This window comes from Rhea americana, unplaced genomic scaffold, assembly GCF_003343005.1.
Source record: "Rhea americana isolate MKP2758 unplaced genomic scaffold, rheAme1 scaffold_31, whole genome shotgun sequence".
NCBI classification, from domain to species: Eukaryota; Metazoa; Chordata; class Aves; order Rheiformes; family Rheidae; genus Rhea; species Rhea americana.
Window position 1 is genome coordinate 6,776,145 of NW_028186435.1, and position 22,690 is coordinate 6,798,834.

General features: G+C 41.2%; 1 protein-coding gene across 1 annotated transcript in view; it reads right to left on the reverse strand.

The window, feature by feature from the left end:
* Positions 1–22,690, reverse strand: part of ATXN1 (ataxin 1) — a 310,686-nt gene extending 287,996 nt beyond the window's left edge. Inside the window, exon 1 of the mRNA XM_085310066.1 lies at positions 22,669–22,690. The gene's annotated coding sequence lies outside the window, so the exon portion shown is untranslated. The remainder of the gene's footprint in view (positions 1–22,668) is intronic.

Sequence of the window (22,690 nt, forward strand, 5' to 3'; positions counted from 1 at the left end):
TGTACGGCAGCGCACTTTTACCCACGGTAAGCAACGTTTGCACTGGCATGCTTCCGATGAAGATCAGTCTGCTTCCTTCCTAATAACAACAGAGAATCATCCTGGCTAACAGTTTTTAGCTGCTAATTTAACTGATTGCACTGATACAGATTTGGGGAAATACCGCTCCAGCATGGCAATACAAATCAAATCAGAAGTGCCGATACAAGATAAGGTAAGTGACTTCCCTAAAAAAGCACGTTTGCAACATTCAAAGGCTGTGAAAGTTATTTTGATACAGGTGAAGGAAAGAAAATTGTAAGAATGATTCAGTAAGTCTAGAAAACATTAACAGCAAGACTTTGTTGCCCTGTCTTAAACTGATTCGCTTGGTTCCCTGTGAACAGTAGCACTGTGAACTCTTCACGCTCTAGGACAGTAATTCCCTAATGTTTTGGTTCGTGGATCACTGTCAATTTTCAGAACGCGTTGGGGGCTACCACAGTGCCTTGTAACATTGAGCTTTTCAGGCAGCGTTGCTTGGCAGGCCACTTGTCACCTGGGGAGCACAGTGGTGAATCACGGCAACTTCAACAGATCCTAAGTGGACTCAAGACAGGGCTGCACAAATCCAAGGCCAAGCTGTTCTGCTGGCTAAAATTTTGGATTTGATTTCTAAAGCTGGGCTAAGTGGAAAGGTGACAAATCTGCTGCCTCTTCACTTATTATTCACTTAAATATCAAATCACTGACTCCTGGGATTCGTCTCGTCAGTACAAATCAGAGTGCCCTGCTTTAGCAGAGAAAAGTGCCCAGCCTCATCACACACGTACTCCGGGAGTCAAGTTGCACAGTAAYAAGGAATTCCTGGCACCACGGTACAGTAAACTGCTCTCTCATGTCCAGGAYGTAACACCAGAACAGATGATAATAAATAAGCTGCTTCAACAGGGCTGTGAAAAATGATCTGTGACATATCTGTAGTGAAGCAAATGTCATCTCAGAACAGGCTTGCCTGGATGCCCACAGGAGAGCGCACCAACCGTCTGGCTCAAATTCGCAGCTCGCTACTGGTACGGCGCTGCGAGCATATTGGTGACTGACTAATTCTGCACAGCGGTTCTCCACCTACCGAGTGCTCTTCTGAGCTATTAGTGTCATAGAGCATCAAACGGCCCGTCACAAACCTGTTTATCACCCCTTCCTCAAATTCAGGCAGGTATCCAGCCTCAACTACTCAGCATGGGCATGTGCACACACAAATGCTGGCTCTCTGGTAGGCTGCACTACCGCATCTGACTCAGGGCAGAATTACAGCCCTCGTGTGCTTTGAAATCAGGACAGCTGCATGGGATGAGTAGCGCAGCTCCTCACTTCAAAAGCCTCTCCTCACGCGGCACTTGAGCTATTCACAAAAGCTAACTTCAGCCTCCTGAGACCAAGTTTCCTTCTACAGTCAGGAGAGAAGCGACTCCAACGGAGAACAAGGTGATCCAGAACAGAAGCTGTTAACGATCCTGATGGCTCTCAGGAGGACTCTCTTTAAAACCTTCACTCCTGTCTAGGGAGCCTTTGTGAATATCCCCTCCTTTTTATGCTGCCAACTCTGGAGACTTTATTATGAATCTCTACAATTTGATGTTTCTCCTAAAGACCCTTTTCTGAAGTCATTTAGTTTTACAGGAATCTCACCTTCCACTAAAAAAATTATACAAATATATATTTATTGGCCTTGCTATGGTGGAGAAAATTTTAAAGTGTGAAGTCCAGAGACTAAAACAAAAAGGAGAAATTAATCAAAAGACAAGTAAAAGTAAGCCAGAAATTACTTCAACATTTTTTAAGCCAACTTCATGACGTTTCAGGGCCTGACTCATGAATGACACCAGCAATACTCAACTCAGTTTCATTGCAATAGTCTAGGAAGTCACTGAAATTTGCCAAGGGAATATATGAATTTGCCTTGTGTCTTGCTCCAAGGCTTCTTCATCTTACATTCAATGTTTGATCTTCTCAAATTCTCACATGTTAGAATTGTACTCTATTTATTTTTTCAGATAAAATTAGCTTTTTACAGTATATTAAAGCCCTTTTTCAATATCTGCACGTATAAGAATTGTAATAAAATTTCCTAAAACATCACGAGCATTGCTTATGACTGACAGAGTCATATGCAGTTGTTCTAAGTGAAAAGGTCTTCCAAAAGGTACATCATAAAAATCTGTTAATCCTCAAGAAATATAATATACAAAGATAATAAGAAGTCATTTCAAAATCTTTTTTAGCACCATCTTTAAAATTTTGGAGGTTGTTTAGAGAGAAAAGCAGTCTTAAGCAAGTGCTGCCATTGCTAGTTGACGATATTTCCAATACGAAGTCAATATTTTTGTTCAGTTCCTCTTCTCCTTCACCTGGATAGTTTTGGTGGAGTTCTTCCTGAATTCTAGTTAAGATCATTAGATGAAAATATGAAAGCTGTTCCAATAATTCAGAATAATCAATCCACTCTTCCAAAAGAACTGATGACATGGTAACTGAGATTTACCTTAAATAAGGATCAAATTTGAGGTGAAGAAGACTTAATTTTGTTTGAATGTCAAGCCTCTTTAAACTGCCTCAGACAGGGTTTTTAAAAATTAAAGAATATAAAAAGTTAAACTCTAAATTCTCTGATAAACAAATGAATGGTATCTGTGTTTAATTCTTGGAATAAACTTTACAAGGGGATCCCCTGTATTACATACCACCACGCAACCAGTCAGCAGTAACTTGTGCAGCACCTGGCCTGGTTTCCAACTCAACCTTGCAGCCAAGGAACCAGCTCTACCTCAAATGCAATCATCTCTCTGTTTTATAGTGCTCCAGGGTGTAACTTCCAGAGTTTTCTAATCTCCTGTGTCCTTAGAGGAGGGATAATCAGTGGATACAGGAGCAAGTGACCCGTTTTCCTGATTCGCTGAGCGACATGCTGTAACTGTCACAYGTCCATGGGACATGGACCACATAGTGCAGAGGGTAGGAGAAGAAGTAAGAACAACTCCCTCAGGGCTCCTGCACTGTCTTCTTTGCACACAACTTCCTTGAAAAAAATATTCTTTTTATTTAACATCCTCCATGGACCACAGGAGACCATTCCCCATTCCAGTTGCTTAGGAAATCTCTCAATACATTCACTCCAAATTTTCTTACTACTGAACAAGCTATYGAACTTTCTTTGGTCCATACTAAAGATGGCCTTTCCTTTTTGGCACTAAAATCCAAGGATGATTAGCAGAGCTTTGATGTAATCACCTCTTAACTACTCAAGATGTATACAGGGATATTTTGTTTTCTGTTCCATTTTCTAGACTTTGTTATGGTGAAAAGCATTCTTTTTTTACCCTTGAAAGGTGGATGAAGAATTCCCTAACGGAAGAAAGGGCTTCCTAATAAGAAGAAAAACTAAGTAGTAGAGAATACAGGCCTGAACAATTTAAAAAGAGATAGTCAGASACGGCATGCAAAAAACAATGTGAAAATACTTTTTTCCTGGTAAGTAAAAGTCATAAACAGTAGAGTCTACTACTCCACTTAAAGGGAAAACAAGGGGAATTTGTACCTCTAGAGAAATTCCTGAACAGATCTATCCTTTGATTTAATTATACCACCTGAACTTCACTGTAATCTGCTTATGACATATAGCATTGTTACAGTATACACACACATCTGCGTGCATACACTTATATACATATACACACYAAGCAGCAGGACCTTCCTGGCTGACATAATTAGTTAACCATATCCCATAACCTAAATTGCTATTCTTCATACCACTGGACAACATAAATAGCTGATAAATACATATTTACATGTAAATCTACAGAGAGAGAGCGATCAGAAATGATGAATAAATACTTGGTCTACTCATCCAAAATGAGCTCCAGGCTGCCACAGCTGTAGGACGACCTATACCCAGGCTAAAGATAACAGGAAAGCGTAGGTATGCATTTACGACGTTAGACGGTCCTGCTCTGAAACAAAACATGGTGGCTCCACACACATGGAAACAAGAGTCCCAAGCCCTGGCTATAACCCAGGGATGCAGTCCCCTCAACAGCCGGAGTGACCTGAGAGGCTGGCTGCAATGGCAGTTCAAGGTTAAGATGCTTTAATATACAGTGCCTATTACAGGCAAGGAAAACCTACTCAGTAGAGTCAATGGACTTTATAGAGCTATTTTGCTGATAGTTAGGATAGTTACTACTTCAAAGTAAAAAAATCACTTGGTTTCAACAACTATATTGTCTAGGCTTCCATTGACTATAATGGGAATTTACACAYAGGCTTCTACATTAACACTAGAAACCTCATTTAGAGGTTATAATCTGAGGCTGAATCCCATTCTAAATGACAATGTACCACTTGTCTGAGAAACCCTGCATGGAAGAAGACTTGCCCAAGACTGCGTTGGGATTAGCAGACCATTGGCATTTGGATGAACACAGTGAATCAAACTTCTGGACTCATTTGTGAATGACACGCTGCAGATGTTGGCTATACAATTAAAAGAGAAATAACCGTTGCAAGTTGCTTATGGTTGGATAGGATCTTCCAAAAAACTCTGCTAAAGAGGAACCCATGTCAGTGGCTTTATTTAAAGCAGAGTTCTGCCATATTTCCTAAGTTTCTATGATTTTTCATGTTTATTTATAGACAGATAACCTGGTGAGATAAAGGACTAACAGTCATACGGATCAGCTCAGGTGCATGYGTTTGTGGCAACACAACACTTGGTACTCAGGACAAATGAAAACAGTTGCTGGAKCTCTGGAGGCAGCTTCAAGGACAACATTACTTTTAGCTTTGCAATGACACGCATCAGAAAGATAGCCCACGAAACAGGGCGCAGCAGCAGAGCAGCACAACAACATTTTTAGGCCTGTGACATGTGAACACGCCAGCTCTGCACCCTGCTCCCTGCTGCAGCTAGTGCTCCTGCTTTGTGACAGGAACGGTGGTCCCCACCAGAGAAGGTCCCAGCTGCTAACTTCTAGCACAGCTCGGCCAGCAGCTGCAATCCCACTGAAGCACCAGCACCTAAAGCATCAGCTCTCAGAGCAACCCAGGGACAAATACATCTAGAAACATAAGGATAAGGAGCACAAGGCTATTTGAATTACTGGTTCCTACCCCTTTCCTCACCAATCCCCTCCTTACAAGAGAAAATACCATAGTCTTTCTCTGATAATTACAACATCCACAACCTTATTAAGATATGAAAAAAAGCAAGGCAGATGATGCCCTCGGTGTGCCCTCCTTTCAGCCCTTTACGTGCTTCTTGCTGCTCCCCTAGCCATGGTGGGCTGCAGTCAGTCCCTTTCTGCACCTCCTGACTCTGTAACAGATCACCACAGGCAGGGTTTGCAGAGACCTTTCCTCCAGCAGCCCAGAGCCAGCCTGCAGCAGCTCTGCTCCCAGAGCAAAGGAGAAAAATCTTCTCAGGATCAGAGGCTCCTAGGTGAGCAACTGCAATAACTGATCCATATGTTTCTCTTGTATTATATGATCAGTGAGAATGTGTGTTTTCATTTGCATTTTCACCCTTTGGTTYGCCGCATTTGGTAAATACTGGCAAAGTAAATGTTAAGATGTCACATCTCTCTTCTAAAAAGTGATTGACAGTCCCTAAGTGCTCTACGTTTTTTATAACCACTGTGACTGACAGCTTTTAAGTGGAAGTAGTTCGTGCAAGTTTCAAATGTTAGTTGTCTGCACAAATAATGTGGAATATTGGCTTTTCTTGTAGCTATCTAATGGTATTTCCTCCTGTGTCGACAGCAGCTCTAAACTCTCAGTTGTTAAAGGAAAAAAAAGTCTGTGTTCTCTGCTCTGCATAGTTCTAGAACTCCCAATCCMACAAAAGGAGAAAAAAACCCATGCTCGTATTTTAAGTTCTTGCATTTCAAAGCATTGCAGTGGCAAAAATGTCATTTCTCTTCATAAYGTTGTCTTGTACAGAAACATTTCTATTTAATCATTTTTAAGCATTCYGCACCAAACGCTCTTTCAAGAAATCCCACGCGCTTATTATTGCCTCAAGGCACCTAATTTCAGCAGTTAACTACCATGCCAGAGTCCTGTATATCTATCATCCTGCACCTCTAAATAATTAAGGTGAAGAGGTCCCCTAAAGATTATAAATAAAAGGTAAATACCAGAAMTGCTACATGCTCCTTCAGAAATAAAACAGGTAAAGTTAGCACCTTCTACAGTTTTACATTTCAAGTCCACGCACAGGTGAAAGACAAACCACTACTGTTGATTTAAATGCATCTCTTTACCTTTGCAACAGACAAGTAATTAAAGTGCTTTTGGTAAGCACATCTCAGCTGTGAGATGGTAGCCTGTAAAAATTTGCTGGCCATTCCTCACAGCAAAGAGAGTGATGGATCTAGCAGTGCTCATTTATTAAAAAAAATTCACAGAAGTGGATTTGAAATAGAGGGCAGTCGAAGCGCAATCTCCTTATCAAAAGTTGCAGAAGTATTCTTAATTTCATGTACACTTTATGCCAAGGGAGTTGAATTTCGTACTTCTTTCACATTGCATAACTCTAGATAAATGTTATCACTGTGAGCACTTCAGTGTTAATCAACCCGAACACATCTTGCGCTTTCTGAATAAAGCAAGGATGCACAGCAGTGGCTTCACATAAAGTTGGTCTGTTCAGGGAAAAAAGTCCGTCTGCCTCTCAGAGAAAATCAAAAGACACTGCCCCTTTGCAGTCAACCACGGCAAAGATCAGGAGAAGGAGCATTGCCACAACTCCTCCATTTTCCCACCCCGGCTCGGAGCCACTAGCACCTGTTTGCGAGGAGGCAGCACCCAGGTCCTGCTCCACGACAGGGCAGAGAGGCTCCGAGCAGCCAGGCCACGATGGGCGAGACAAGCTCCAGCTTCTCATCAAGGCAATAGCTGTCCCCAGAGCTCTTCCTCACCAGATGCCGCAGCCCCGCGGCACGGATGAACAATGTAAGATATTTAATGTGATGAAGAGAGAGAGACTTGCCTTTCAGTCCCTTAAGAACTTCCCTTTGCCGGACTGAATGTCAGGCTAGAAATAAGCTTGGTTGCTCAAGAAACTGAAACTGTAGGGTCAGTGAAAATGGTTGTCTATAAGGTAATACTTCTCTCACTTTCTTGGATATAATACAAGATTTTTATGTAAGTCTTTTCAGTTACATGACTTTAACAACTCAAGCTTTTTCTTTTTTTAATGAATGTAAGTGACCATCATTTATTAACTCTACAAAATAATCTACCTCAGAGAGTAATACTATTTCCTCTTTTTTTTCCAGCTTCTCATTTTTCTCAAATTTAATGCAGTTGTTTRAGATTTTCCTCTCTCCAGAGGATATGCAATAATCGGGTTAGGCTGGTATCTTTATAAACTGACCTTAAAGTTCACTTCATTTTTTCTCCCATCCTCCCAGTGTGTCTTAAATTCTTTTCTAATTCATTTTCTACTATTGAATATCCCTAAAAAGAAAAACTAGACACACATAAATCATTTTACCTCAAAATTTATCAGTGTGAAGAATAAACAAATTGCTGCCCAACAAACAGAGAAAATTACTTTAATCTTTAGTATCAACTGTGTTCATTTATTTTCTTTCTTTCTATAAGGAACAAATTTTATCTTGCAAATTGTACCCTGAAAAAGATCAGAAAGGGGCCAGAATGCTAGTTTTGTCTCTTTTAAAGAAAATAAATGAACTCATTTAATCCTGCTGAGAGAAATACTTTTCCAAGTTCTGGAGATCAGTGCTTTATTTATACCGTACTTGGGTATTATAGACATTTTAAAAAGMACATTTTGCATTACCTTTCAGTAAATGATTTGAACATGCAGAGTAACATTGATTACTCTAAGCCACATTATTTCCTGCAAAAAGTTTTCTTTTATTTGCATATTTAAGGTTGCAAATTCCACCCCACACAGAGCTACAGAGAGTTCCATAGTATTCTAAGYTGTTTTTTTAATCTTTCAGAATTTCATTCCACCTCATGTTCCCCACAGAGGAGCAGCAACAAGAAGAAAGAATATGTCTACAGCAGAATGATTTTTAAAAAGGGGAAGTTTTCCCATGAATCTACCAGGCAACCTGAATTTAGGATATTTTCAGTTTTAAACTCATTCCTTTTCAAATCATTCACTTCAACAGTAAYGTGCAAGACCTCCATTTTCAGAATCTAGGAACCATAATTAGATYTGCACAGTGCATATTTGCTAACTTTACAATACATTCATATATTTTACTTGCTATATTAGAAAAGTTAGCTAGAGAAGATGGATTACAGAACACGCCATTTGGCATCTGTGACACACACGGGATCCTGCCAAGGTTGGCAATGCAGGATTTTTCCCAGACCACAGCCTCTGATCAAGGAGGATATGAAATAAGGGTTACAGACTTTGTGATGGACACGTGATGACTACAATGCAATCAGCAAATGGGATGCTGTTCTGACACTGCTTCACTACGTGCCAATTCAACTCCCAAAGAAGCCCTCAGAAATATGGCAGGTGAAAAAGACGAAAGTAGYTTCAGTTTTTTTACAGATTTCTTCAACCTACCATAGCAGAACTGCAATTATGTAAATACCCATCATTGGGTCAACAGCAGAACATGAATCTCTGAGCCATAAGATGAGAGAAGCCAATGCTCTGCAAGTTCAACAATGCTGGTTTCCAAAGTTGGGACTCTCATCTGGTCCATCAGCACATAATGGACAAGCACTGCAAACTATTAGCAAAAGTGCTCAGGAAGCAGATAACATCCAATGAAATAGCATATAGAGAGATATGAAGTAAAAAAAAAAAAAAAAAAAAACACTATCCCTGTTTTGTGCTGCAGCCATACGTCGCTGTGCAGGATGGCGGAGTGATGTCCCTCACACTCCAAAGAACGTGACTTTGGGAGAATGTAGGTTTGTATAGCAGGTATTTGCCACGTTGTTTGTATTCTGGATAAGGAATGCTAAATTTTAGCTTTGTTCTGTTTTTTAACGATGGGATCCTTTTGGTTCCTCAGACTCGTCTTTATGTGGTATAATAAAGCAAGCAGATCAGACCGGTTTCCATACAGACCGGTGACAAAGCGACTTTCCTGTCTTATTTTAAGTGTTCTGCATGAAGATCTGTTGACTGCCTTGTGGTATTGTTTGCAGACAGTGACATTTCTGCACGATAGCAGAGTTATATAACGGCTCTGTGTCCTCCCTGACTCAGCTAGGAATATGTTGGTAGGACTGGAACAAGTCGGCCTACAGCGAACTGCTCAGGGACTGTGGGATTACATGAAGAATGTCTGCAATGACTCAGAGATGTTGTGCTTGGAGAAGGAAGTGGGGCTAACCTTTGGTGAATGCTGGCATTGGGTTTAAGGCACAGTAGGGATCAGAGGAAAAGTAATTTTACTGTGATATGGATCATCTAGAAACTTCAGTAAAGGACACCAGTAATTCACAAGCCTAACAGGAGAGACRTCTTTTGCAGCCAGTTATGTTATGCAAAGGAAAAGAGAGAATATAGGTATAATTTAAGAAGACACTAGAGGGCTAGGATTTCAAACCAYCATTTTTTAAAATGATGTTTCTGTTTCCCTACTCTCTTCTATTTTACATATCCCCACCTGTCATAGCTGTAAAAAACGAAATAGTGTAAAGAATTCCCACCCTTTGGGAAGAACTGAGTTAGTATAAGGTAATATTCTCTAGTTAGCCATCAACAGTTATAATAGCTCCGAAGCTGTAGCAGCTTCCTGGTGTACTTCTTGAGGGACTCTGTCTTGAGCTGACACATTCTAATGATGATACCTGTGCTCAGGCCCTCTAGAACCTTTTAGGTGGTACCTCTTCAGTGGTACATAAACTTAGCTCTGTTTCAGTTTGATGGATCCACAAATTATGTACTACTAAAAGCCAGTAATTCAATGCAGTAATTAACAGAAATCCAAGCTKTYTCAGTAGAGCTAGCATTTTCTTTTGAACRCATCTCCATTGAAGACCAAGTAGGGATATCTGGTTGCCTTTTTTTTTTTTTTTTTTAAGAAAATTCCCAGGGAGCTCTCAATCCCCAACTGAGATGAATGAGGCTATTCATACATCCCTGAGCTATAGTTCAAGGAGGCCTGCAAAACTGCATTGATATCACTGCCTCTGGTAACATTCAACCTGCATCCTGAAATTTGTCTTCRAAGCTGCAAATGCTAGGAACCACCTGTTATTCATTTATTTATCTTTAAATGATACTCACATTTATTTATCTTAAACATTCTGTAGTAAGACATGAACGGCCTGGAACAAACCTACCAGCACCATTGCTAAAGCCATGGTGGTAGCCTACAGACATGAAAAATGCTGGCTTTGTCAGTAGGACCTGGGTTGCCAGAAGCTAGTTTACATTTCCCAAGTACCCTGCCTGGTCTAACAGAAGGTATCAGAATCAAAAACCTTCTGACTTCTAACAGAAAGTGAATGACAGGTACAAAGGAGGAGGAATATTTAAGCAGAATATCAAAACAGAAGAGTAAGAGCAGAGATAGGAGAGTAGGACAGTGTTAACAGATAGATGGACAGATCCCATCTAGGACTTYGCAAGAAGAAGGTCATACACTGTTCTGCATTAGTGGAAAGACCACAGTCTCATTAGTAAGAAGGCCAAGGAAAGTTTGACTTAGAACAAATGTGGTGAGTTAGGTAACAGACAATGACTCTTTGGCCCAAATATAGAAAAGAGGAAATGCTGGCTGAAAAAGAGCCTTCTTTGGTTAGACAATCTCTAACTTTTGTTTAGAAATCAAGCTAAAGAAGCATTTTGATCTCGGTTTAACACTGTCTCTGTGGGTAGCCCCATTTGTTTATTTTGCCTTGAACCTTCCAGCATCCCCTTTGCACAAATCATCTGGCCTTCAAACCGTCGGGTTACTATCCTCTCTTCAACCATGGCTTGCCGACTCCTTCACAAATCTCTAGGCCTATTATATTTCAGCTTACTTGTCATACAGCCTAACAAGCTGTTTCAATAGCTTCCTCACACTYGAGAGTTACTGAGTTTTAATGCTTCCTCACCCTTTCTTAAAAGAGATTGTTATTGGAAAACCTAATACATTCAATATGACAGGACAGGGTTTACAAATCTAGTTGTCTGGTTTCTATTGACATTTAAAAACAATGTTAGTGACAAAAATGTAATTATTTCTAAATGATGGAAACAAGGAGCCAACCATACTGAATGAACTTTTTTTGAACTTCTATTCATTTCACTTCAGATTTTGGCAGAGGTTTTTGATGGTTTCTGTTTTATCCTAACCAGTTTATCCATGTTCCAGACTTTGTATGTTCTGTGGCTGTAAAGCTTTTCTGTGGAATTCACCCACTGCCACAGAATTGGCTGGAGAAACCCAGCATGCCTCTGAAAAATAAGTGATTGTGTTGCTCTCTCATGTACAGATAAAATTGAGAACAGGCACCGAGCATATGCTGACAGAGTTCTCCCTCCATCATTTTCAGGCTGCCCTAAATTGTAATTCTGAAAGGTGTGAACTATCTCATTTATCTCAGCTGGGGCTAGATTTCCCTGTTCCAGTCTGTAGAATTTGTTGATTTTTAGTGTGGACATTCAGCATTTTTGCTACTGAATTCCCCATTTCTTTGCAGTCTAATACTTTGTTTTCTTTCTTCCAATTCTGTTAGAACTCACCTACAGCTGCCTCCTCTTCTCCAGTTCCAGTGGGAACAAATTGAAATACAAGAAATCCTATCTAAACATAAGAAAAACCTTTTTTACTACCAACCTGGCCAAACACTGGAACAGATTGCCCAGAGAAGCTGTGGAGTCTCTGCCCTTGGGGGTGTTCAGAAGCTAACTGGACACAGGCCTGGGCAATCTGCTGTAGCTGCTCCTGCAGCGAGGTGGSTCTAGATGATCTCCAGGGTCCCTGCCTACCTCAGGTACTGTGCGATTCTGTGAATTTCTCCACAGAGCGAGATGTGCGTTGTATTGTAGCATTTCTGCTTCTTGCACAGTTCCATGAACCCCACCAGCAAGTACCTGCGGACCTAATAAGCAGGTAGAGGTCAGTCTGCTAACTGATATATTATCTTACTGCAACARGAAAAGGTTACAGCAGCTAAGCCCTATGAAACCACTAAAAATTCTCTCTTGTCTGTAAGGGAGAGTGCTAAAAGTTAATCAGACCTATCTGCGAAGGAGTCAGAAGACCACCTGATGATTRTCTGCTATCTCTGAAAGAGCTCACAGAGCAGAATAAAGCTAAAAGAACAAAGATGACTTTTGGTGCAGGATGCCTCTTAATATAAAAAGACTACAGAAAGCTTGGAGATGCAGGAGCAGTGAGGTGTTGGCAAGAAATCTATAGGTCAGGTAGTTGTGCTCATGTCATACCAGTGACCTCCACAAGCAGCCACCATGATTGTTCATTTCTAGCTCTTCTTGCTTCTCCATAAGATAAGACAATGCTGAGACTTGTGTAACACTGAGATAAGGCACCTCTTTCACACCTTCACACCATGCCACCCACCCATACCACCTTTGTTCTATACCATTATGTTTTGCCTTAAATTCAGATGCAACCTATGTTGAATAGACTTAGCCATCTAAAATTTAGAAGCCTCGTATCAGCTATTTGTCCAGGCTCCCCTTGCAACAAATAAAAAGAGGAAGCTATCTCATTAGAACAAGACCTCATCTCCCAGAGTAAGTATCTGAGACAAATAAAATAAATACAGTTCCAAGTTTTTTCTTTCTCACTGATGTTAAAAGAAGCCTAGACATGTAATTTCCAGGTATCGGAAGTCAGTTAAGAAGCATTCTTCAGGACAGCACCTCTTATAATGGAGACTAACCCTTTCAGTGTTTCCCCATGCTGCAGTAGTACAAACGAGCGTGGTGTTGCAAGTTTAGCTATCTGTCTGATAGGATGTTTTTAAGCTATTGTACAACACTGGTCATCTAGGTTAGAACAATGCAAACTGAAAAGTATACTAACAATTAAACATTTTATTCCATCTAAGAAGAGCCCAGACAAATGTTCCGGTATCTTCTGTTAGTTGTGGCTGACAAAATGAGAGTAAAAGCTGGTCAGTACATTTCTTCTTGTTTAAGAATAACCAGGTAGGGATCAGAAGATATTTCACAGTCACCCACACAAGTTTCACAATGGACCAGACAAAATTCAAGATATGCTTCATTAACAACTGAAACCAAACTAGAAAAAAAATCCTCAAATCCATTAAGAAATTAAAACTACCTTTGAGATACTATGACAGTAGAAGTTCAAAAATTGATTAAAACATGAAAATTGTTGAAAAAGTAAAACACAGGTAGGGGCCAGAAATCTTTTGGCCTAGTTTTGTCTCTGACACACCGACTTTCATACCCATTTGCCTTTGTTTGCACATCTGTAATCCAGATTACAGTTACATCTCTMGTATTTACCTCACATGTATGTAGAAAGGCTTGTATGTTTTTTCAAACACAAGAATAGGCTAGAGAAATACAGTTATAATAAATGTGTGCACTTGGYTGGTGATGAATAGCACCTCCAAACAGTATTTCAGAATGAGGAAGGACAGTTTTCAGGTATAAGCCTATATAGTTGGAACTAAAGCTACAAACTCACAAGCTAATTGCTTCATGGGACCTGAAACCTCTGTGTTCAGCCTCTGAAGGACAGCAGTGTGCACAGATTCACTGTAGTACTGTGCTATTAATCAGTGTTTAAATATAATACAAAACGTCTTTCCAGATTTCATACAGATGCAACTTTTTCCACCTAGATCAATCAAATAATCTGCTTAATCAATAATAGATCTAATAATTTGTTTGATCAGTAGAAACAAAGTTCTACAAGTAACTAATCCAGAATAAAGTGCAAGAGTACCAAACTGCCCATAAACACTCAGAACATAGCATAGCTAGAAGATCAGACGTAAAAGACACAGTATCATTGAGAAATTCTGTAATACGGGCAAAGCTATGGTAGAAAACACTGAAAATGAGACAAGGAAAGACAAATCACTACAGGATTAAGGTGCATTCCCAATAGTTTAAATCTCTTTTGTGTACCAAAATAAGGTAATTTAGTTTACATAACAAAACACTGCAATAGAAGACATGAGGTAAAGGTGTCCTTAAATCAGACAAGAAGACCCATTTCCTTGCAGGTTTTGTTGAAGTATGAAATTATCAGTACTGTACTGGTATTACAGGATTACAGGAGACCAGGAATTCTGCCCCATTTGTAACGGACTGACATGTTTTCACTGTATGTGAAAAGCCAGTGTAGTCAGGCTATAGGAAATACAAACAAGTTCCTGCAATTAGTGAGGGTGTATATGTTTCTGAGTTTCTAGGAAGGCTGAAGCATGAGAATTTCACAGATGTGGGGACTTTTTGATAGCATTCCAGTTGAAACAAACTTGTAACAAACCCTGTGGAGCGATTCATTCAACAAGATGAGCTAACCAAGAAAACAGCCATTTTTGGCTAGTTGCATCAATATTAGCAGCAGCTGTGAACTCAGTAAACAGTTCTGTTTTCTGGTTGTCAAAGAGCTGCTAAAGCAGATGTGAAACTCATCAAAACCAGGTCACAAACACAGAACATGCAAAGGAATGCATCAATATCAGAGTGGCCTGAAAATGAGTAATGCTGGAATATCTCAGTAGTGCTCATAACACCAAACTGTACCTAATACACAACTGCACCCAAGAAGAGACTGCTTTCATGTGATTCATATGGTAGGACCTTCCCTGTACTGCACCGGCTGTGTGAGCCAGGGTGTGGTGCTTGCAGCAGCTGAAGCRTCAGACAGAAAAAAGGTACTGAACTGCACTCAGCTTTCCTTTGCATTAGGTTTTAAGACAGGTTTTCAAATGCTGTAATTATCCCAGATTGAGGTATTGCACAGAGTCAAACACAGAATTTGCTATGGTTTAGTTTGCCTTTACTCCTACAAAGAGACTACAAGTTTGCCCTGTCCAAAGCACTGCCCTCCACTGCTAGCCATTCCTCCATGCATGGCAATCATGGCCAGTACAGCAATCACATCTTTTTTTTCCTTCAGCCAACACGATCTAATTATTCACAGTTCCCCCATCTGGCCATTTAGGTGGATCTACTTCTAGGGTTCCTGCAGTACTTACAACACCTCACCTCCTTGCTTAGATAAATAACTGAACACGATTTAACTTTAAAGGGTGCAGGATAAGGAAATCAGAAAACACAGAAGGTGAAACAAGCAAAGACAAATCACTGCAGGATTAAGGTACATTCCCAGCAGTATAACCCTCTTTTGTTTATAAAAATTACRATAAAAATCAGGTAAATCAGTTTCCTGTGGCTACAGCAGGACTCAATGAGGAACCGACAAAACCCCAAAGCCCCTGTGGCTGACCTTCATGGRCAGGTGTGAGACTGTCTTTGGCCAAATACCTTTCACAAGCTGAGTCTAAGTCCCACAGCCTGAAGCACAAGCAGGTGCAAATACTTCTCAAGTCAGCCAGTCACAGGGTGAGGAGAGATTAATCTGATCAAAACACCATACATGTTGTTGGCTTGTATGTGTCAAGTGTTTAACTGTAAGAAAACAGGTCTTCAAAAAGTACTCAGCAGCTACAACCCTTCACTTGAGCAGCAGCAGCAGCTCAAAACAGTGTTTAGCACAGAAATGGCGAAGAAGAGATTTCACATTATTAATGTCTCAAACAGAAACGAGGCTTTCAGAACATGTTTTCTCTGCAAGCAAGAGAGCGCGCAAGCTCATACCCACCTTAAATCCTACGTGGCTTATGTTCGGGGCAGCTTCTGCTGAGGCACCTGCACGTTCATTCTAGATAGAGTTCTTAAAGCACCAAATCTAGGGTAAAACACAGTAGCTGGTGATTACTACGCTTAAATAACTCTGCCTCGGAGCTTTTCTTCCTTCTTTTCATTAAGTCAGAGGGCTTTGTTATTGCTTGTGTTATTGCTACCTGAACAGCAACTCAAAACTCATTTTTCCTGCAGCCACATGTGTGAATGGTGGAGGTGAAGGCATGGTGCTGCAGTAGGCCCTTTTGAAAGACTGTTTCTAGAAAAGGAAGCTGCAGGGAGGGGCTGGAAAGACGTTACTTTTCTGTGTGGACATAAAAGGACTGTTTGTTTCTTTCAGAGGGATCCAGGCTATGCACTCGCACGGGTTTCTTGGCCAGAATGTTCCCTCCCCACCTCAGCAGGTGGCACATTAAACGCATTTGGCTGCTGCTCTTGGACTGTTGAGGGTGCTCTCATTTCAGTGGTGATGCAAGTTTGTAAAATAGCAGGGAGAGGTGCGGATTTAAACTTTTGCTGAGAAACTAGAGAGAAATTTTTGAAATGGAGTTATTGGGAGATACAGGAGATGTAGGTTGCAGCTCAGAGGTAAGCTCTCAGTGCCAGAAATAGTGTGACACACGTTTTTGCCAAATAAATTAGAGAAATTAGAGGTAAATATTTCAGAAAACCTGGCAAAAGTTAATTTTATGCAAGGCTTTCCAAACACTTCAGATTTGCAAGACAAAGATGAAAATGCTGATCTTCACAGTCTGAACTTGTCTGTTTGGTTCACTGTTCCTTTTTGGCCTGAACAGAACTCTTATGTATATGAATTCTGAGTTAATCCAGCAAGACCAAATAAATCCCAATGCAAACATGGGACTGTCAGTTCTCCAGGTCTGGCTCAGAATTTGGGGCTTTTGACATTTGAACTCTGGTTTCTCAAGCTGCTTTGAGATGTGTTCGGGCTGGACCCAAAATAAATTCCAGAAACTCCTTCCTGTCGACTTCAGTGACAGAGAAATCCTTCCTCAGAGGTAACTCAGCAATTGTTAGTCATCACATCCTCAGTTACAGTCAGATACCAAGTTACCTTTTGTACTGTAAAACATGTTGATAGATTTTTTCAACTGGTGTTTAACACTAGTCGCAGCATGTTTTGAAAATTGTAAATGGCTTACTTCAACTTGCCTGCAATGATCTCTGTAGGCCTGGTAGGAAGCATAGGGAAGTGAATGATTAATCACATTCTTTCTAGTAATTTAGAAGTGTTGATGAATGCCAGGAAATGTTGTAATGAGTACTGAAGAAAAGGCAATATATTGGAAACCTGACTGTTGCTTTCAGTGGGGGCATCGAAGAAACTAAGTCTGTTAATCAGACATYATCATTTAAAATATACATACATACACACATTCAAAGCATTGTCCATATACGTGTGCAAAAATCATAAGCTGAGCACACACACCTGTACCGCACTTGACCATCCATCATCACAAAAACCCCAGCAGCTTTACCTCAAAATTGGTAATGAAGCACAGTCAAACAATTTTTCTTCAAAATACACCTTTCAGACTCTTATTTACTATGCCRAACTGTCATTCCCATGCTGACTTTGTGAAGTAAACAGAAATATAATTTCTGCTCTTCCTTGTCTTCTTGTAATACAGGACTGTGTAAGGCACAGCCTTTATTCCGTGATGTGGTTCACAGCACGTTTTGGACAGATCAGAGGGGAAATTTGCACCTTTACACATTGTAAAACACATGCCACGCACTTCATTCATTTATTTTGAAAGATTTATAATTAAGTTAATTAGGTACACACAGAAACTGTGAATTAAGTTGAGGATTCTCTCTGAAACAATTCAAAGAGCTTTTGTTCCTGTATTCACACTGCATGTGACATTACAGCAATTACTGAGTTTGCTCAGTTTTCAGCTCTGTAATTCAAGTAATATARAAAAAGGCAGTGAGGCTACAAGTATCCTTATATAAGTACATGTCCTTATAGTATAGACATCTACATACAAAATGGACAGATAAAAGAAGCCAGGAGAACCTGCCTCCAGAGTGCCCTTCATGCACTGCCACTCTGCCTACAGAAGGCAGTAATGGTATCACATATAGTAATTCCACTGTACAGGTTAGGTGAGATGAATTTCAACCCCTTATTTCTACAGCTGCGTGGTTTAATGGCCACACAAAGGCTCATGTCCAATGTGGATTATGAATTTCCATCAACTTGGACAGACCAAGTTTTTGCGTACATGTTCTAGGGAGCTAACAGAAAAACTGGAAAGTTGGAGCCTCAGGAGAAAAATTCAATTTTTCTTCTTGAGTGCTGAAAACTCAGTAAAAGACCACTGCTGTGACAAGCTCTGGTATCTGTGGCCTGGTACAGAGATAAAGTAAAAAAAAAATAGAGACACAGCAAAACCATTCTGGAAAACAAATACTTGCCTCTTCTATTTAAAGCTTCCATCAAAACACTTAGATACTGACAAAAATTTCTCCCCAATTCTGACCAGAAAAAAAAGAAAGAAAAAATGCAATAGGAGGGACAATTATCATTACTATTCTAATTCCAAAATGTCCATAATTGGTAATCTCATTAAAATATTTATACTCGTAAAAGAAAGTTTAGCTCATTCTACTTCACTGGCTGCTGAACTGAGGCCTACTATGTTTAAAGCCCAGACATGAACTTGAAGGATGATGAGGTTCCCACAGGGCTCACCTCTGGGGCAGAATGCCAAAGGATCGTATAACTAAGGCTGCTGGAAGGGAGATTTACCTTCAGCTTGAGATATTTATATCTGACCTGTGTAGGCAGTGACACAGCGAGTCAGCCTTTAGCAGGCTAAGCGTACAATGGGCAATCAGTGTATTTGCCTTCATTCCAGAAATGGAAAACAGAAAAGGATTTAAAAACAAAATTTCTGACCAAAGATACAAGTTTACACTAACTGTAGTCAAAGCTGCAAATTAAGAAATTGTTCAGACTTCCGTTAAGTGTGTTCTCATGTCACATCTCATTTCGGTACTGAAACGCTGCAGAAAGCGAGCAGTTAAAAGACATATAATGTAAAAGCCATCAGGTCCTGTATCAAAACCAGAGCTAGAAGACTGTGAGGATTTTCAGAAAGGAGGAGACTRTCACAGAGATTAAAACAAAATGAAAGCAAAACTGAGCCACTTCAAAAATACGGCCAGCAAACTTTCCATTCAGCCTCTAGCACCGCTGCTCGTTCTCTTCACAGGCGAATGCTCCCTCATTCAAAATAAAAACATTCAGATTGTTCAGACCTGTTACAATYGCTCAGAGAAAGTGTTAATGACGAAAAGAGAGTAAAATGTGTGGCTAGAACACTTGTCGGAGAACTGAGACAAGTCCCTGCTCTTCTACAAGCCTCCGGCACAACTCGAGCAGTCCCTTGGCTTYGCTTTCACACACAGGTGCACAAGCGCACACACGCGCACACACACACACACACACACCCACACACCCCAGCTGCATCTTTCTTGTCCCTCTTGATTACTTTTTAAAACATGATCACGCAAAAAGTGAGYCTCATATTAGGAGGAAATAATTCTATTTGGGAGCTACTGTAGCGGAGAAGCTACCAAGCGCCCATTTCCTTTTGCAGAGACCAGCGGGACACACACRGCTAGTCAGGAGCCTGCAGCTGGACCTCACCCCTAACTTGGGGTCTTTGCTCCACTTCTAGCCCACAAGGATCCTTCTCAGGCAGGTTTTCAAGGGGCTCAACTGCTAAACACCTATGCTTTAACTGGCAGCCAGTAATACGCTCACTGGCCACATAGGGGAGCCCAGCCCAGTGTCCCCATCCTTCCCACCCATCTTTAGGAGGGCACGACAGAAACCTGAGAACGAGCAGAGTCTGTAGCAGCATGAGGAAGGAAAACCATAGAAAAGAAACACCTCATCCATCTTCTCTTCCCTGCTTCTCTTTGAACCCCAAACAGCTCTCTGCAACGTGAAGGTCACAGCCAAGCTCCACAGGACAGGAAAGAGAACAGAGGTGCAAAAGAAAGATAATCACCACCAGAAAATATACACACATTTACAGCAATTGCTGTGTCCTTTCCTTCTCGCTCTTCTCCTGCACAGTATTGTTGCTCTGAAGTGGTACCTTCACACTCCAAGTCCTGTCTTTTTTTCTCTAGATTAAGCACAGAAAATTCCCGTTGCAAAGGAGAATGTTCCAGACATTGTCAGAACAAAATCAAAAGAGTAATAACATGCCATTTTCCAGGTGCAGCATCTGCATTTGCTAAAATAAATTACTCRGCTCCAGAACAAAGCACAAGGTAAAAGTTGTTACACTGTGAGCATGTAACAGGCAGAGGTGTAGCTACTTTGAAAGTCTACACAAAAGCRTTAAGATTTTTAAGCTGCAGAAAAAATTAAAGATGAAATGTTGTGCCTGGTGGGTTATACAGCAATATGCCAGCAGGAGAAAGAAGTAACAATCCAAATGGCTAGAATGCTAAAAACATCAACACAGGGCTTAGCATGTGGCAAGAAGACAAGCTGAACAAAATTCCCAGAAAGATGATATAGATACAACTAATTTAGAGAAAAATTTCTTAGTTCTGTGTATGAATAGCTAGCGAGGCCTCATTTGCTGAATGAGTCTGAAGAAGGTCTTTGGTCCTCTCACTGAAGAAAGATGGTCACAGATGCTAACTGTACCCTCTAGGGTAAAACCCAGCCCAGGCCTATGGTAGCCATCCTGCAGCCCTGCTTGGCACACCAGACTCATGTTGGCAGAAGCAGCATAAAATGCCAGTAGAGGAGCCATGRGAGAACCACAGCTGTGATATATGTTCATGTTCCCGTGTGGTCTYTCAAGTGTATGTGGAGAGAAAGGAGAGCAAGTTGTGCGTCATTTTGTACTGTGTCCACTGGAATATACTCACAGGTACATAGCCACACAGCAAAAAACCCCAAATAATTGTGTATTGAGGGGACAACCCAGAAWGCACATTTGTCCCATAAACATTTAAATCACCCAGGAGCTGTCTGTAGGTTGAGCTTCTTCCTGTCCTCCTATCTCCTTGCTTCCTCTGKTTTCAGCAGCAGCCTGTTTCAGGCATCCTTCCATACTGCACACCCTTAAGAGCTCTCCAAGGACCAAGAGRTGCTGCCTGAGCTGAAGGGAGCAGCTAGCAAGGGAGGTCCACATCCCCACAGAGAGCACTGCAGGACAGCTGAGAGCAGGAGGAACTGAGAAGTGGCGAACGACCATTTGAGGAGTCCAGCCTCCCCTTCCCAGCACTGGTGGGTCACAAATTTGCATACTGGCTGCTGTGTCCAGAAAGATCAGCAGTGACTCATCAGAGCATCCTAAAGGCCAGTTACAACCCAGCTACTGTCCCCACTACTGCCCCTGCACAAGACAAGGTAGACCTTCAAGGCAGATGCACCAACTCAACATCCGCTGACCTCAGGCAAGGAAACTTCCACTCACAGCATAGGGAGGTTTCCGTTTCATGAGACACACCTAAATCAGCCCTCATGTATCAATTGATGGGGCTATAAGGCGCATCTTGAACACTCAGCCTGGAGTGTGTGTGTGGGGTAAAACATAATGAAACATACCTGCTGAAAGCAGGGACTAATTTTGCTTACAAGAGAACTGAACTCCAAATAGAAGCTTTGCATAAAAATTCCACACTGCTGCAAGCTTTGCTGCGAGAAATCTTTTTGAAAATTATTACTGATGATGAAGGAAAGAAAAAAACAGAATTTCCTTTTTAAYGTTCTAGAGACTAATTGAACAGAGACAGCTTTGTTCAAGCCCTAAGCAACACTTTGCAGCACATGAGGGATATAGATTCACTTTAATTTTATTAGGATAGTTACTTGAAATAAGGTGATTGAGGAAGAGGTTTTATCTACGGATAAAAGCTCTGCTATTTTTTCTCCAATTTAGAATGCTGCTGTAAGGATGCCAGCCTGGCAGGACTAAGCTATAATAAATGTAGAAATGCTCCCGGTGATTTCATAAGCATGTGTTGCAGGCATTCAGAGTAGATGTAATCACTATATGCAGTGCTAGCAACTAGGTGGTACTTGGGTCCGCTTTGGTGCAGCAAATTTTAAGAATGAGAGGGAATACAGAAAGGGGAAATAAGGCTGTGAAAAGGCTTGCAAAACGCTGATGAAAAAGAAAGGTAAAAACAATTCTTTAGTCTGATAAGGAGAAAACTAAGAAGCAATGATAACAGGTTTCCAGTAAGAAAGAGGTYTTTAGAAGGAGAGACTTTAAACGACCATTTTTTTATGCCTCTAACTCATGTCCCACCTTGAACGTAATTTGTAGTAAAGAGAATTTAGTTAAATATGAGGGGGGAAACCTTTCTCACTACGATTAAACAGCGAAAGGGTCACGGTATCCCTGTCCCTTGAGAGTTTTACGCTCGCACGCCCTCCGCTGGGACAGCTGCCCGAAAGGCGGGTGAGGGCGCAGGGCACTCCGCGAAGGGCTTTCCAGCCTGGCCTTTGCGTGGCGCTTGGTAACTTGGAGAGACCTGGAACCGGCAAGTCGCATCCGGGTCCTTACGGCCACTATCGAGAGCTGTGGCCTCGGGAGCGTYTCGGCCGCGCTCGCGGCTAACGCTGTCCGCGCGGTTGCGCGCAAAACACAACCCCGTCTCCGCGGAGGGAGGGGGGAGCAAGGAAGAAAAAGCCGCGTTAGCCAGCGCACTCCTTTCTCTCCGCGGCGCGGCCTGAAACAGCTACCAAGTCAAACACGCTAAAAATCAATCAATAAAATAAATAAATAAGATCCAGAAGTTACCTTTCCCCGGAGCTGGCGGCCG